Consider the following 15,140-nt stretch of genomic DNA (forward strand, 5'->3'; position numbering starts at 1 on the left):
TTCTGGTTTCTTAACAAATGTATTTTTCAACATTTTTTTAATTCATTGTAAATCTTTTCCCCAGAAGTCCTTAACCTTGGGACACGTCCACCACATATGATAAAAGGTGCCTTCTTTTGCTTTACACTTCCAACATAAATTATCATTCGTGTGGTAAATCTTTGCTAATTTTACCAGGGTGGAAGTTGGCCATTTTTTTTATAGAGACGAGTCATTGGTTCACAGGGTTGGGCATGTTTAGCCTGGAGAAGAGGAGGTTAAGGGGTGATATGATAGCCATGTTCAAATATATAAAAGGATGTCACATAGAGGAGGGAGAAAGGTTGTTTTCTGCTGCTCCAGAGAAGTGGACACGGAGCAATGGATCCAAACTACAAGAAAGAAGATTCCACCTAAACATTAGGAAGAACTTCCTGACAGTAAGAGCTGTTCGACAGTGGAATTTGCTGCCAAGGAGTGTGGTGGAGTCTCCTACTTTGGAGGTCTTTAAGCAGAGGCTTGACAACCATATGTCAGGAGTGCTCTGATGGTGTTTCCTGCTTGGCAGGGGGTTGGACTCGATGGCCCTTGTGGTCTCTTCCAACTCTATGATTCTATGATTCTAAGTCTGAATGCTGCAGTGCAGTTCTTCAACCAACTCACAGTAAGACCTGTTTGACAGCAGAATGGACTCCCTTGGAAGGTGGTGGACTCTCCTTCATTTGAGGTTTTTAAACAAGGTTGGGTGGCCATCTCTCAGGGATTCTTTAACTGTGTTTCCTGCATTGCATGGCAGGTTGGACTAGATGACCGTCAGGGTCCCTTCCAACACTACAGTTCTATGATTCCATGAAACAGCTTACAAAAAAAATTATACAGGTAACTTGCAACCTGTGCACATTTAACCTGTGCACATTCAACTTTATGTGCTTGAAGAACTGTGAGGGGAGAGACTCCATCAGGCAAGGCCTCCTTCCACCTGCCTTGCCCCACCCTCTGCTTCTCAATGTGTATTGTATTGTTTTATGTACTGTGGCTTGCCGTTGCTTTATTGATTATAGTTTAGATATTATTGTAACTGTTGAGTGGATTTCTGTTTAACTTTTATATGTTGATATTATTATTTTATACTACTCTAATGATTGTTGAATGTTACTTTTTTGATGGAGGTTGCCTATTTTAAAGTTATGCTTTATTATCACATTTTTGTATTGCATTAGATTGTTATAAGATGTACGTTTTTTGTTTCTTCAGCTTGTAAACCGCCTTGAGTATTGTAAGATAGAAAGGCGGTATACAAATTTTAAAAAAAGAATGATGATGTGCTTGGCAAACAATAATAATAATTTTAAAGGGGGGAGGGTAGCATCCAGGAAAAAAGACTTTGGCAATCCTACCCTCCATTGACCTCAATGCGTTTGGATTATATGCTCATTTTGGCTTCAGACACTATCCTGCGTAAGTTGAGAGTCACCCGCATATGCATATATTAGGCAAAAGTGTGCAAATGCATATCATCATGAAAATTGTGTACAGAGTACATTGCATTATGGGAAATTGCTTGCAATTTTGTCTTCATTTTATTTAAAAACATTTACGAATAGCTTAAGGCCACATTTAGTTTGGCGCTTGGTGTCTGGGAGGAAAGCAAGCAAGCAGGCAGGTGGTCAGAGTTTAGGGAAGTGGACATCCTGATCGAACAGGGCATGCCATTTTAAGGGGTGAAAAGAATGCAAATTTATTCAGTGAGGGGTCTAAAATATATTTTTGGGTGTGAGGAATTCAAATCTTCTATTATATTTGTGACTGGATGACTCCCCCCCCCCAATAATTTTTATTAAGTTTATACAAACATCACACAAACTGTAAAACAAAAACTATAAAACAAAAACGACAAAAATTAAAATACCAATAAAACTGCTAAAACAAATTGAAACATAAAATATAACAACAAACACTTAATCAACACAAATTAATTTACTTAATTTACTTAATTAAACTTCCAATCTCGTAAATATATTATTTAACTTCCTCTAGTCCCTCCCATCTGAATTTCCTTGTATCTGAATGTAGCAGTTTCCAATATCATTATTCAACAAAAAGAAGCAATATACCATTTATTTCTTGATTTTTCTTAACCATCTAAATCTCATTTATTTAACTATCTCCAAATTTGGTCCTAAGCCTGTTTGGTACTTTCAAGTAACTTCTATTTTTTAATATTACAATATTGATTCAGATAATCTTTAAATTTCTTCCAATCTTCTTGATATTCCTCTTCTTTTTGGTCGCGGATTCTTCCAGTGAGGTCAGCTAGCTGAATAAACTCCATCAACTTCATCTGTCATTCTTCCACAGTTGGTAATTCTTGTGTTTTCCATTTCTTGGCTATTAAAATTTGAGCAGCAGTTGTGGCATACAAAACTATGTGAATGGATAACTTTTAGCTTGGTAAGCCTATGGTTTATCAAGAAGCACATAAACTGCTTTTGGAAAACCAATGAATTTTAATTTTCCCTTCTGAAAAGTCAGGCAATGCTAAATACTACTACAACAACAAGAAGAACAACAACAACAACTTCAAATACTTGGCCATCATTTTTAATGCTTCCTGTGCAATTTTACAAACACATTATTCTTACCAAGCAAAACTAAATCATAGTCATTTCGCCAAAATACCTTTTGAATTCCCAGCTTTTTGGAATTCAAAAGTTGAAAAATTCAACATGTCCTCGGAGTGCATAGGTCCTGCTATGGGTTAGGGTAGAGAGAGCAGGGCAGGGAGACAGGATAGCATGCCATTTGGGTTTTCAAAAAGAAAAAGATTCTCCAGACGGCTGCAACTTCACATAAATCCATCTTTCTCTTTCTCTGCATCAATCATGTCATGGATTTAGGTCTGCCGGTCTTGCCTACTGGGGTTTATTATTAATTGTCTCCACAGAAGCGGCTGCATGTCACGGAGGTACGGGGGGGGCGCTTTTGCTTAATTCCTCCTGTGGAACCCGCAGCGAGGTTCTGCGATTTCAGTTTTTAAAAACAGTTCTCTTTTTTTTTATAAAATTTTTTATTGCATTTCTTTTCATAGGTTCACAAGTTCAGTCACAAAACAACAGGCAAGAAACAGTTTTCAAAAATAAAGAAAAATAGAGAAAAAGAGAGAATTAAATATGCTTCAGATCATCTTTCAAGAAGTTACTTTCCATTGGACCTCCTCACATCCTCCCAGCATTGCATTCTTTAATCTAACAATATCAGCAATTTATTACTTATTTCACCACTTATTATACCTTTGAATTCATTATGTTACCAATTTCAAAAATTTGTAATTTAATTTTAATACTTTTATAATAAACATAATATATTCGTTTCGAATTTATCTCCTTTTTTGTCATCACTTACTTTATCATTTACCTAATCAAGTTGCGGAAGCATAACGTTTCCTAATCGTGCACAATCTTAACATTCAAACAACTTATAGTATTTTTGCAAATAGTCCTTGAATTTTTTCCAATCCTCCTCAATTGTTTCTTCGCTCAGATCTCGAATTCTGCCAGTCATTTCTGCCAACTCCACATAGTCCATCAACTGCGCCTGCCAGTCCTCCAGTGTGGGTAAATCTTGTGTCTTCCAGTGCTTTGCAATAAGTATTCTTGCTGCTGTGGTTGCATACATAAACAAAGTTCTGTCTTTCTTTGAAACCTTCCAGTCCACCATGCCCAGAAGGAAAGCCTCCGGTTTCTTGGGGAAGGTATATTTAAATACCTTTTTCAATTCGTTATATATCATTTCCCAGAAGGCCTTTACTTTCGGGCAGGTCCACCAGAGGTGAAAGAATGTCCCTTCTGCCTCCTTACATTTCCAGCATTTGTTATCAGACAGGTGGTATATTTTAGCCAACTTGACTGGGGTCATGTACCACCGGTATACCATTTTCATAATGTTTTCTTTCAAGGCACTACATGCCGTAAATTTCATACCGGTGTTCCATAACCTTTCCCAGTCCTCAGACATAATGTTATGTCCTACATCCTGTGCCCATTTTATCATAGCAGATTTAACTGTCTCATCCTGTGTATTCCATTTAAGCAGCAAGTTATACATTCTCGAAAGTACCTTAGTTTTTGGTTCTAGCAACTCCGTCTCCAGTTTCGATTTCTCCACCTGGAAACCAACTTTTTTATCCATTTTAAAGACCTCTTGAATTTGAGCGTAATGTAGCCAATCTCGCACCTTATTTTTTAGTTTGTCCTGGCTCTGTAGTTTCCAGTTATCTCCAGATCTTTCAATTAATTCCCAATATTTTGGCCAGTAGGCCTCCATATTGGGCCTTTTTTTTGAGAACCTTGGCCTCCACCGGTGATAGCCACCTCGGGGTCTTATTTTCTAATAAATCCTTATACTTCATCCAGACGGCAAAAATTGATTTTCTGACAATATGGTTTTTAAACAATTTATGCACTTTCGCCTTGTCATACCACAAATATGCATGCCAACCAAAAGCGTTATCAAACCCTTCCAGATCTAGGACATCAGTGTTCTCCAACAAGAACCAATCTTTTAACCAGCAGAAGGCTGCAGCTTCGTAATATAGCCTTAAGTCCGGCAGGGCAAACCCCCCTCTTTCCTTTGAGTCAGTTAGTATTTTAAATTTTATTCGGGGCTTTTTGCCCTGCCAGACAAACCTAGATATATCCTTCTGCCATCTTCCAAAGCATTCCACTCTGTCCACGACCTGTAGGGTTTGAAACAGAAATAACATCTTCGGCAAAACACACATCTTTATAGCTGCAATTCGACCTGACAAGGTAAGTTTCAATCTTGACCAAATTTCCAAGTCCTTTTTAATTTCCAACCAGCATTTTTCATAATTATCTTTAAATAAATTCAGGTTTTTGGTGGACAAAAATACCCCCAGGTACTTCACTTTTTTAACCACACTTAATTCTGTTTCTTTCTGGTACCCCTCCGTCTCTATAAGTGTTAAATTTTTAGTTAAAACCTTGGTTTTTTGTTTATTTAGCTTAAATCCCGCCACCCGACCAAACTCCGAGATCAGTTCAAAAACTCTTTTTGTGCTAGATTCTGGCTCCTGTAATGTTAAGACTAGGTCATCTGCAAATGCTTTCAGTTTGTACTGTTTCGCTCCGACCACTATACCCTGCACCAACCGGTCCTCCCTAATCATGTTCAGCAACACCTCCAGGACGGAAATAAATAAAAGAGGAGATAGAGGGCACCCCTGTCGTGTCCCTTTTTCAATTTTGAGTTCCTCCGACACCACATTGTTCACTATCAGTTTAGCTTTTTGTTCTGAATAGATTGCCTCTATTCCATTTTCAAACCCACGCCCCACACCCATCCCTTCCAAGTTTTTCTTCATAAACATCCAAGAAATGTTGTCAAATGCTTTCTCCGCATCAATAAAGATTAACACCGCCCTTGTGTTCCTAATCCGCAAAAGTTCCAATATATCGATAATGTTCCTAGTGTTATCAGACATGTGTCTACCAGGAAGAAAGCCTGCTTGGTCCCTATGAATTACTTCATTTAGTACTTTTTTAAGTCTGCTTGCTAGAATATCTGCAAATATTTTGTAATCCACATTCAGGAGTGAGATGGGACGGTAATTCTTAAGCTGAGTCTTTTCCGATTCTGACTTGGGTATCAATGTGATGAATGCTTCCTTCCACGTTTCCGGTGCTCTCTTCCCCTCCATAATCTGATTGCAAACCTCCAACAATGGTTGTATCAGAAAATCCTTCAAAGTCCTATAATATTTGGAGGTGAGTCCGTCTGGGCCTGGAGATTTGCCAAGTTGCATGTTCTGAATGGCACCTTCAATTTCCTGTTGAGTTATTTTACAGTTTAGAGTTGATCTTTTATCTTGACTTATTTTAGATAATCCATTTGTCTTTAAAAATTGGTCTATTTCCAGCTCTTTCTGAGGCCCCTGTGCATAAAGATCTTTAAAATATCTGTGGAAGCACTTCCTTATTTCTTCTGGTTTCTGAACTGTTCTGCTTTGAATCTCTAAGTTTGTAACCGTATTTAGCTTTTGCCTTTTTTTCAGCTGCCAGGCTAGAAGCTTTCCACATTTATTTGCTGATTCAAACGATCTCTGCTTCATTTGTTTAATTTTCCATTCTATCTCTTGATTGATCAATTTCGAATTTTGTGCCTGATGGAATTTAATTTCTCTCAGCACCTCCTTTGACTTTGGTTTAGTTCTCAGCTTTTTCTCTCCTTCGCTTATTTTCTCTAGAATCTTCTCCTTTTTTCCATTCCAAAATTTTCTCTTTATTGTGTTCTGTTGTATCAGAAACCCTCTCATAACTGCTTTGCTTGCGTCCCAGATTATTCTTTTTTCGACCGTAGTGTTCAAATTTATTTCAAAATAGTCCTTTAGTGTTTTTTGGGCCTTCTTAACAATCTCTTGATCTCTTAACAAGGTGTCGTTCATTCTCCATCTGAAGGATCCGGTTGGGGTAAGTCTCAGTTCCATTTTCAAAGCATTATGGTCGGAGCAGGTTTTTGGGCAGATTTCCACCTTTCTTGTTTTAGGTGCCAGCCCTCTAGATATCCAAATTTGGTCGATTCGTGTCCATGACAAATGGGCCTCAGAAAAGAAGGTTCCTTCTTTACCCAAGGGGTTCTTTGTCCTCCATATATCAATCAAGTCCATATTGTCTGTCATTTCAAAAAACGTTTTAGGAAGTCTGCCGTCTGTTGTTAAATTTTGATTTTGAGATTTGTCCATGTTTGTTGACACCACCCCATTCATATCTCCCATCACAATAATGTTAGAATAGTCCAAATAGTCCAGCATTGTCTCATGCAGCTTCTTGTAAAATTCTGATTTCCTGTCATTCGGCGCGTAAATTCCTAATATCAAGATTTTCTCACCTTGTGTCTGAATTTCAATTGCTAAAATTCTTCCATAGTCGTCCTTAAATAAGAATTTTGGTGACAGGTTCTCCTTTGCATATATTACCACACCTCTTTTTTTAACTTTGTCCGATGATATAAATTCTTGACCTAGTCTTTTATTGATTAATATTCTCCTGTGGAGCCCAGTCACGTGTGTTTCTTGAAGGCATATTACGTCCAATTGTTCTTTTTTTAGGATGTGAAATATCCTCCTTCTTTTTTCGGGTGAGTTCGCGCCATTTATATTCCAACTAAGTAGCTGCAGAGACATCCTGTTCTATTTATGTTGCTCTTAAAGTGGGGTGTCTTCCTTTTCCTCAGGTCCCGAGGGTATAGGCGCCGGCCCACCTCCTGGCAGTTCTGGTGTAGGTGAAGGTGGTGGCCAAGTGGCTCCTTTTTGAAGATCTTCCCCGTGGTCGTGAAGAAACCTTTGATTGTCTTCAGGTGTTCTAATTCTTACCTTCTTTTCTTTATAAGTGAAAGAAAGTCCTTGTGGGAACTCCCACCTGTAGGGTATTGCGTTGTGTCTCAGCAGTTTTGCCAGTTCTGTATAGGTGGCTCTAAGGTCCAATAGCTGTCTCGGGATATCTCTGTAGATTTCCACCCTTTTATCTTGTATTTCAATTGCTTTTTTAAAATGAAGGCCTAGGATCTTATCTCTCTCTTCCTTTGATCTTAAAATTATCAGACAGTCTCTAGATCTGTCCTTCCTTACCAATCTTCCCAGTCTAAAAGCCGACACAATCTTGAAGTCTGTATCTTCCTCTATGCCCCAGAACTTGGAAAATTATTGTGTCAAATATCCAATCAGGTCTCCTTGCTCAAGTTCTGGGATGCCTCTCAATTTGACGTTGGTCTCGCGGTTTTTCAATTCCACCATTGACAGGTAAGCTTGTTGTTCACTCACCTGTTTGTGTAGAGGCTTAACTTCTCCTTTTATCTCTTCAACCTCCTTCTGTAAAACTCCCACTTTCTGAATGGCTTCCCCAGCTAATTCACGATTTTCAGCTGTTGCTCCTTGCAGATTCCCTATTGCTTGTGTGTGCTGGGAAACTTGTTCAGTCAATTTTTGAATTGAGGATGTCGCCTTATCTATTTTCAAAGACTGGTCGTCCACCTTTTGATTTAACTTTGCCAATTGCTCCAGTATTTGTTTCAAAACTACAGTTCTCTTCCAAGAGGTCAGCTAGACTTGTGTGACAAATCCCAGGGAGGGGAAGGAATCTGTATACCTGAAGGAGCATCTCCACCCCCATCGTTCAGCCCAGACACTGAGATCCAGCTCTGAAGGCCTTCTGGCGGCTCCCTCATTGCGAGAAGTGAGGTTACAGGGAACCAGGCAGAGAGCCTTCTCGGTAGTGGCACCCACCCTGTGGAACGCCCTCCCGTCAGATGTGAAGCAAATAAGCAGTTACAGTGGTACCTCAGATTAAGTACTTAATTCGTACCGGAGGTCCGTTCTTACACGGAAACTGTTCTTAACCTGAAGCACCACTTTAGCTAATGGGGCCTCCTGCTGCCACTGCGCTGCCGGAGCACAATTTCTGTTCTCATCCTGAAGCAAAGTTCTTAACCCGAGGTACTATTTCTGGGTTAGTGGAGTCTGTAACCTGAAGCGTATGTAACCCGAAGTACCACTGCATCTTATCTTTAAAAGACATCTGAAGGCAGCCCTGTTCAGGGAAGTTTTTAATATTTAATGCTGTATTGTTTTTAACACTTGATTGGGAGCCACCCAGAGTGGCTGGGGAAACTCAGCCAGATGGGCGGGGTATAAATAATATATTATTATTGGCGGAAATGACTGGCAGAATCCGAGACCAGGGAGAGGAGTCGGTGGAGGAAGATTGGAAGAAATTTAAAATTTATTTGCAGAAATATTGTAAAATTTTTGAATATTAAGGACACTGAAATGAGTTGCAGGGGCTTTAGCCACAAAGTAAAATGTAAGATTGGATTAACAACAGATAAATTAATAGGATGTGAATTTTCTGAATCAATTTCAAAAAGGGATACAAGAACGGGAGACGTGAGGAAGTCGGGAAAATAAGTTAATTGAAGATGAGAAACTAAGAAAGAGGGAATTTTTGTTTTTTGTTTTTATCTCTTTTTTCTTTTCTTTTGATGTGTTCAATGTTTGTATTTTTGTATTGTACTGTTTTTTGTGATGTTGTATCTTCTTTGTCTTTGTGTGCTTTTTTATTGTGAAAACTTAATAAAATATTTATAAAATAAATAAATAAATCACTATATTATTATTATTATTATTATTATTATTATTATTATTATTATTTATTGTTGTTGTTTCGCACATGTGTTTTACCTGAACACCTGCAGAACAATTTCTATAGGAAGAAGAAGGAACCAGCATTTATCTTGGGGCCAGAGAAAACAGGGCAGGCAGAAGAACAACAGTGGTCTCATCACTCAACCAAGGGTCCCAACTCAGGGCCTCTTATCTAGGGGGGTCCCCTCAAAACCTGCAGAGGCCACAAGTTCTTCTTGATCTTCCGGTTGTAACAAATGCTGTGGACATCACCTCTGCCAGCAGGTGGCAATGTCTCTTTACCATATTGCAATTTTCTGAAGTACGTCAATAAAAATTATCATTACAAAAAAAGAAATCGGGGTGTGTGTGGCCATTGTTTCACAGCTACCTCACACGGCGCTACAGCACTATCGCTGGAGCCGAAAGCGATTGCAACTTTGCATGTGGACAGGGGTCACTTCAAAATGGCCCCTTGAGAGCTTGATGGAAAGTCTAAGAGACCCTTTGCCTGCCTACTTTATAAATGGCGCCCAAATATCGATAAATGTATCTTACCACTAAGCCTATGGTACTGAGGAAATTTCTCAGGTAGCACCAAGTGCGAGACATAATCTCTGTTTGGCCTGGGGATTGGTAAATCTGTTCAGTTTCCCTCAGTTTCTCATTTTCCTGATCTCCAGAAATTCTCTACATTTCCTCATCATTTATGGGTTTGGTGTTTTTAAGCCCTCATGAAAATCCATCAGCATTTTTAGTGCAAATTTCTCCTAACTTACATATCTTTGTATGCAATTTTGCTTTGTATACACAGTTTCGCAAAGCAATTTTCCATTATAGCATGCACATTTTTGCATGCTGTTTTCATGAATATATGCACTTTTCTACACATTCCTTGCTGGTGATCTGCATCACAAAATTTCAAAGGATGGCTGTGCTTCAGTGCCGAAACAGTGAATTAACTAGGTTGTCCTCCACATCAGGGGAGCCAATTTAAATAAAATATTGGGGGGAGGCCTGGTAAGCCCTGCCTCGCATAATCAATCACATGACGTGGTGCGCGCACACCATTTGAATGGCAATGCCCATCAATTTTGGGGGAGCTCAGCCCCCTGAAATATTTTATGGGGGGCCAAATCCCCCTAGGAGTTGGTTCCTATGCTCCTCGCTCCTCATTCAGGTTGCTGCAAGCTTCTCAGAGTCAATCTAGTCTATGAGATGGCTAGGAATTCACACTCCATTGCCCAGTAAGTGTTTCATTTTCATTGAGAGTCTGCTTTTTAATGCAAAATCGAACGGGTTCACAGAGGGGCCGATACCATAAAGCCAAGCAAGCAGAAGTGATACCTTGTTCCTGTCAGTTTGCATTTCTTAGTATAGAAAGTATTGATCTGATGTGTAGAGATCTTTCCTATTCTAATACATTCAAGAGGGTTCTGAAAGAACAAGCAGAAGGTTTGGGATATTTGGGTTATTCCTTCAGAGAAGCTGAGTACAGGTGGCTTAAACTACCATAGTTCTCTTATCTCTTTCTATCAAGGTCATGCTGACTATAATAGTAAGGCCAGGAGGAACCTGGGTTTCACACTCTCTCTTTCTCTCTCTCTTCCGTCTGGTGTGGTGTTCTGTATATAGTGTTAAGGTTTATACTTATTATAAGTTACTGTAACTTTAAGTTAAGTCTGCTGCAACTGGATTTCTTATGGACCGTGCCAATCCTGAATGTATTGGATTTGTGACCATTATGCTCATTTGTCTTCAGTAGCAGTAAAGCTCTGCTGGATGAAATACAGTGGTACCTCGGGTTACAGATGCTTCAGGTTACAGACGCTTCAGGTTACAGATTCCGCTAACCCAGAAATACTACCTCAGGTTAAGAACTTTGCTTCAGGATGAGAACTGAAATTGCGCGGCGGCGGCAGCGGGAGGCCCTATTAGCTAAAGTAGTACCTCAAGTTAAGAACAGTTTCAGCTTAAGAACAGACCTCCAGAATGAATTAAGTTCTTAACCCGAGGTACCACTGTATAAATCGCCTCTGGTCTATTTTTTTAAAAAAATCCTGCAACGTGTTTAAGTTTTTACTCTGCTAATTATACATTGGTATCTACTCTGGATCAATATTGAGCTGAATTACATAGCAGTTCCATCAATATGAGCCAAAGGAAAGCCAGGGGAGCCAGTGTGGTGTAGTGATTAAAAGCGGTGGACTCATAATCTGGTCAAACTCATGCTGGTAGCTTTGAGAACACTGTCCAACCATCTCGCCCTCTGTCGTCCCCTTCTCCTTGTGCCCTCCATCTTTCCCAACATCAGGGTCTTTTCCAGGGAGTCTTCTCTTCTCATGAGGTGGCCAAAGTATTGGAGCCTCAGCTTCACGATCTGTCCTTCCAGTGAGCACTCAGGGCTGATTTCCTTCAGAATGGATAGATTTGATCTTCTTGCAGTCCATGGGACTCTCAAGAGTCTCCTCCAGCACCATAATTCAAAAGCATCCATTCTTCGGCGATCAGCCTTCTTTATGGTCCAGCTCTTCTTTATAGTCCATGCATCACTACTGGGAAAACCATAGCTTTAACTATAAGGACCTTTGATGGCAAGGTGATGTCTCTGCTTTTTAAAATGCTGTCTAGGTTTGTCATTGCTTTTCTCCCAAGAAGCAGGCGTCTTTTAATTTCATGACTGCTGTCACCATCTGCATCTTTACTGCCATTCTAGTCCAGCATCTGGCTCTCATTGCAACCAAACAGGATGCCTGTGGGAAACCTTCAAGCGGTACCTGAGCTCAACAGCCCTCTCCCCTCCTGCAGTTTCCAGCAACTGGTATTGAGAAGCATCACTTCCTCCAACCGTGGAGGTAGGGAAGAGCCATCATTGAATCCAAGGAATTTTGAAGGCAGTAAAAGGGATTGCCATTAGACCCATGAGACTTCTCCAAGAGGGCCCACAGGTCCCCAATGTGCAGAGGCAAATCATTTCCCAGTGGCGCCAGGAGTTTTGATGTCGCGTTTAGCAACAAGCGCTCAAAAGCGAAAGGCACATTTCTGTAATCTCTTGACACGGCATGGATATACATTATTGAAGGCTTTCCGATGGCTTCTGTGTTCCTTCCTTGTAACTGCTCTAGACAGCTCCTGCATAGTTTTAATCTGCGGTGTTGTTTTCCTTAATTTATGAAGTGCACGTGTCGTACTCCCGGCTACAGCGGAATCGCATTTGCTTGCTTAATTGAGCAAGTCATCGCCATCGCTCCTGCCAGAAGTAGCAAGGCGCTCTGTTCAAGCCCTAGGAATACGCGTTTATCTAAGATGGTTTTAGGGCAGTGCCACTGGTTCGCCCACACTGGGTGCCCAGCCAAGGAGGGCATCTTCTCAATGCCCCATAAGCAAGTGCCCAGTTTGGGGAAGGAGGCGTGAGGGCTCTGACAGGGTCCTAGAGAGCCAGCGTGGTGTAGTGGTTAAGAGCGGTGGACTCGTAATCTGGGGAACCGGGTTCACGTCTCTGCTCCTCCACATACAGCTGCTGGGTGACCTTGGGCCAGTCACACTTCTCTGAAGTCTCTCAGCCCCACTCACCTCACAGAGTGTTTGTTGTGGGGGAGGAAGGGAAAGGAGAATGTTAGCCGCTTTGAGACTCCTTCGGGTAGTGATAAAGCGGGATATCAAATCCAAACTCTTCTTCTTCTTCTTCTCACATCTCCTTCCCGAAGCCAGGCACCTCTTACCTGGATTTGCAGGGGAGGGTCAAGGGCTGGAGAGGGCATCAAATTTCAGGCTCATCCAGGGCACCACATCAGCAAGGTCCTCCCCTGTGCTTACCTGTAAAACAAATTATATATCTGACAGTACAATAAAGGGAAGGGAAGGAGATTGAATTGGACAGGACATTTGCCATGGCTGGCTCATTATCAGTTATCTCTGTGGTATGGTGGAAGGTATCAAACAGATCAGAATAAACTGGGATTGTCAGAGGGGAAGGAAAGGGGACATACCTGAGTAATATGTATGGGTGGACTTGAATAAAAGGCATTGTATAGCCATTATCTGCAGAATTACTTTAGCTTGCTTGCTTGCTTGCTTATTTATTTATTTATAAATAAGATTTAGAGTTGTAAGAATGTCAAAGGATCCTGTATATATTCCAATAATTTTGATACTGTCTTGTCTGTTGCCACCTGAAACTTTATTTCCATTGGGATGGGGGGAAGTAACGCATGTAGTGCTCCTAAATAATCATGCACAGCTTGGACGGAAGAACATATAATGGTCTGGTATTAATTTAAATACTGCCCTGTGACAAAAGGCCACAGGGTTTTAATGTATCTTTGTTGGAAGCCGCCCAGAGTGGCTGGGGAAACTCAGCCAGATGGGCGGGGTATAAATAATAAATTTATTATTATTATTATTTATTAATAGAGCACTCACTTTGCATGCAGAAAGTTCCAGGTTTAATGCCCGGTTTCTCTGGTTGGGGCTGGGAGAGATCACTGTCTGAAACCCTAGAGAGGTGTAGACCATAATGAGATCGATGGAACAATGGGCTGACTTTGCATGAGGCAATATCCTATGTGCATACAGAGGCATGGCTCTTAATGAATACAGATCACCAATATTCTACTGGCATTTACCTGTAAAGAAACTACTTGCTAACTCTTTGAGTAAATATCACCCAGTTTTCCAACTTAAAGAGCTCCTTCTCAGCAATAGAATCAGTTGGAAGAGATCCTGGTTAACTAGTTCAACCCTCTGCAACACAGGAATATGCAGGGATCAAACCTGCAACCTTGTCATTTCTATGGTTTTGAATGGGGGAGAGGATATTTTGTTTGTTTTTGCCTTTGAACAGTGAGGTTAGCAACCAAGGATAGAGCATGTTTGTGTGTGTGTTGGCCTACCTAGTTGTTCTTCTCTTGGGGTCTTAGTATTTAACCATTTACTTGTGTTAGGCACACAAGCACACACACACACACAAATATTAGGTGTCAACAGGTTCCAGAATGCCTTGAGTTTTTTTGTGATATGATTGTTTGGTTTACCTTTTGGCCTGGGTGGTGCTTAATGCCAACAGTTGGTCCCAAGGAGTCACAGCTGGGTTGGGAGTGCAAGAGGTTACCTTCTCCTTGACTTTCAATTCCATCCCTGTTGACTTTTCAGGCCGGACGCCAAGTTTGCAATATCAAAGCAAAGACTTCCCAAAATAGCTCCACCAAAAGCTCATTGAAATAACCTGAGCTGCTATATCATAGCAGAAGCCCTCGCTGGTATTAAGGGTCAACTGACACGGCTGATTTTCATGGCCAGGGCATGGAAGAGAATGGTGAATGTATCTGTATATATGGGAGTTTCTCTGAGTAATCCTTTCCGTGCCTTTAGAAATGGCAACCAGGGCCAGCCCAAGACATGTTGCTAGCTGAGGGGAAAGGACAACAAGAAGAAGAAGAGTTTGGATTTGATATCCCGCCTTTCACTCCCTTTAAGGAGTCTCAAAGCGGCTAACATTCTCCTTTCCCTTCCTCCCCCACAACAAACACTCTGTGAGGTGAGTGGGGCTGAGAGACTTCAGAGAAGTGTGACTGGCCCAAGGTCACCCAGCAGCTGCATGTGGAGGAGCGGAGACGCGAACGCGGTTCCCCAGCTTACGAGACTACTGCTCTTAACCACTACACCACACTGGCTCCAAGCTTCTACACAAAGAATCCAACCATATCGGCAGTTAAATCTTTCAGTGCTAGCAATGGAACAACATCTTCCACTGCACTCAGGCGCAGAGTAGGCTAGGTGATACTATAGGTGTCTTAACCTATAGTATATTATCGTGGTATGGGAGCAGCTCTGAAATGGATAAAAAAGCTTTACAGAGAACAATTAAAATTGCCCAGAATGTTATTGGGCTCCAACTACCAACCCTGGATGAGATCTTCACGTCTCGCATCTTGAAGAAGTCACATAATATTCTGAGAGATCCCAC

The sequence above is a fragment of the Podarcis vaucheri genome, assembly GCF_965113315.1.
Source record: "Podarcis vaucheri genome assembly, chromosome: 8".
Classification (NCBI taxonomy): Eukaryota; Metazoa; Chordata; class Lepidosauria; order Squamata; family Lacertidae; genus Podarcis; species Podarcis vaucheri.